At 43.3% G+C, this 3,054-nt stretch overlaps 1 protein-coding gene across 1 annotated transcript in view; it reads left to right on the top strand.

Moving 5' to 3' along the window:
- WDR88 (WD repeat domain 88) overlaps positions 1-3,054 on the top strand; it is a 40,132-nt gene that overhangs the window by 28,550 nt on the left and 8,528 nt on the right. The gene's annotated exons all lie outside the window — the stretch shown is intronic.

Raw genomic sequence — 3,054 nt, 5'->3', positions numbered from 1 at the left:
CCTTTATTCCTCTTTTTTTGCCCCAAGGCTTTCCTGGGTTTCTCTGTTTGGCCAAGAGGGTTTCTTGGCCCCTTTGCCCCCTTTTGTATGCAGGGGAATTGTTTCTTTCTGCACCCTTAGGACTGCTCCCTTTAGGAATGACCACTCTTCTTGGACTCTCATCTCACCAATTCTCCTGTTCTTCGGTGCTTTGCTAACTAAACTCCTGAGCACACTGAAGTTAGCCTTGCTGAAGTCTAGAACTTTTACCCTACTGGTTATCTTTCCCACCCTATGCCAGATAGTGAATTCAATCAAGTGATGGTCACTGTCCCCTAGGTTACCTTGTATCAGTAGATCCCCCACCAAATCATCCCCTGTAGCCAGGACCAAGTCAAGTAAAGCATTTCCCCTAGTGGAACTGTATACCTCCTCTGTTAGGTGAAGGTCCTGTATGCAGGTTAAGAACGTACATGAACAGTTGGATCTAGCTGACTGATCCTCCCAGCAGATGTTTGGGTAGCTTAGGTCACCCATGATACACATGTCCCTTGACCCATATGGCCTCTGAGAGCTGTCTGGAGAATTCCATGTCCAACTCCTCCTCCTGCTGGGGAGGTTTGTAGCAGAACCTCACTGCTAAGTGCCTTTCCCCTGGATACCCTTGCATTCTGACCCACAATACCTCAATTTGCCCCTCCTCTGATTCCATCTTGGTTATGGAAGATGTATATTGCTTCTTCACATAAAGAGCCACACCTCCCCCTTTTCTCCCTACTCTATCTCGTCTGTACAGCCTATAGCCCTCAATGTTTATTGCCCAATTGTGGGTAGGGTCCCACCAAGTTTCGGTTAGCCCAACTAGATCAAAGTTTTTGTTTGCAAGCAGAAGTGTGAGTTTCTCCTGCTTGTTCCCCATGCTGCTAGCATTAGTATAGAGACATTTGAGCCCCCCAATGGGTGTCCTTGGTGCCCCCCTGTCCTGATGCCCATTGGGCCCCTTAGTACTTACATGGGCTGTTCCAATGCATGGCTCGTGGTCTGTTGATCCGAGGTACTCACTGTTGTTTGCATCCCCGTCCCCTGATGAACCTAGTTTAAAGCCCTGCGTAGGAGATCAGCCAACCTGTAAGAGAACAGACTCTTACCTTTTGAAGAGAAATGAAGACCATCCCGTCCCAGGGTGCTCCTTTCATGGAAGTGCGGGTTGTGGTCAAAGAAGCCAAAACCTGCCTGATGACACCAACTCCAGAGCCACAGGTTGACTTTTCCAATGCAAGCATTGTGATGCTGACCACAATCGCCGACTGGGAGATTTGATGAGAATTAGGAGGATTGATGAAAAGTTAAAATTTGCAATTGTTATGCTAAACTGTCTTTTGAAAATGTCTATGGCATTTTTGCACAAAAGAATCTGGTTGACTTTTTGCTTGTACTGTTCTAGGTTCAGTTACAAACTTTACCCAAATTGAACAGTGTATCATCTCCATTTCATTACTTTGAGTAGACTTTTGTGCTAGGTTCAAGAGAAACTTTTGGTATGATTCTTTTTCTTACACTAGTTCCATGCAAATGTCAATCCGTTGATTTTAAATTATTTAGTCCTGACTTACATTGCTATAAGGGCCTTGTTAAGTGAAAGGAGAATCAAGCCTACTCTTATCAAGTTCTGTGAGTGCCAACAATCCCATTTGGAACACTTCTGAAAAGGCTAGTCTTTTCAAAATACCTCAAAAAGTAGCTTTTCCTGAAGAAAACACATAGCTTGCTACCTTTTTAGGAAATCACGTAACTTCTTATTCAGGAACATTTCTCTGTTCAGGAACTACCAATAATTGGTCAAGGCCCCATTAGCTTAATTAAGCACATGCTTAAGTGCTTTTCTGAATTATGGCTATTCAAATTAAAGTTTTTGAGCAATCATACCATCCAGTTTGGGGTTCTTTAATGGCTTTCAGTTCAGACTCTGAAAAACATTATTATCAAACTACACATTTTCTTGCAATACAGGTTTTTCACATAACAGCCACTTGTAATTTCCCAGTTCTCAGCAGTCACCATCTGTAACTCAATTTCCTGTAAAATTAGAAGACATCTGTTTAAATGCTAATGTCTCTGCAGCTATGGAGAATTCCAGTTTAGTATCCATGTGTCTATATAAACAAATTCTACACTACTTACTAAAAATAAAAGCACTTTTTAAATGCTCTTTCTAAATGCCAAACTTGTGTGCATCATTTTAAATGTATCTTTGCCTTGGTTCATGTCAGAAGAGTAGTAATTCCTTCATTTTTTATAAACACCTATAAATTAACACTTCCCACATTTCAACAAAAATTGGTTTGAACAATAGGAGGTTTGTTGGTATTTTTTTTCATGTTTGAATAACTTCACAATTTGAGTTACTTCTTCATTTTAGATTTCTGTTCTTATGATAAGATACCTGAGGATGCTACTATAAATCTTGATATGTGCTTAGTGATTAGCTGTGAACCTCCTACCTGGTCTGATGCACTCATTGCAGCTCTTTGTCCCAACCTGCCTTCTGAATTGACTTCCTATACCTGAAATTAGGAGAAGCTGCTGGTGGCTGCCTTGAACGTTCTCCTACACTTTAGGTGCATGTACACGTGTGCTTTACTGAAGAGTACAGTGATTAGCTCCACCATAAAGTATCACCATCGCATCACCATCTACACATGCCCTGGCATTAGGGCACAGCAAACCAGTTAACTTCGCCATAAGGTAGTACTGTTGGGGACAGTACTATTTTACAGTGGAGTAATTAACTACGCTGAAATGCACGTAGAGATAGTGATTGGGCGGGAGCCAGACTCCTGGCTGTCACCTAAGAACACAGCTCTGCAGGTTCTGCACCCTTGTGCCCCAGGCAGCTCTTCTGCTGCCTGATGCTGCCACCCAGAGCCCGGGACTGCCTTCTCCCCGACCACCCTGCCCCATGCCTACTGCTAGCCCAGGCCTGCTTTGCCCCAGCTCAAATGCTGGTATCACTGGCAGCCTAGTCTCCTAGGCAGTGTGTGTGTGTGTGTGTGTGTGTGTGTGTGTGTGTGTGTG

Source organism: Gavialis gangeticus, unplaced genomic scaffold, assembly GCF_001723915.1.
Source record: "Gavialis gangeticus isolate Ggan-Ray unplaced genomic scaffold, GavGan_comp1, whole genome shotgun sequence".
NCBI lineage: Eukaryota > Metazoa > Chordata > Crocodylia > Gavialidae > Gavialis > Gavialis gangeticus.
Note: the sequence above shows the minus strand (reverse complement) of the source record. Positions and strands in the feature narration are given on the sequence as shown.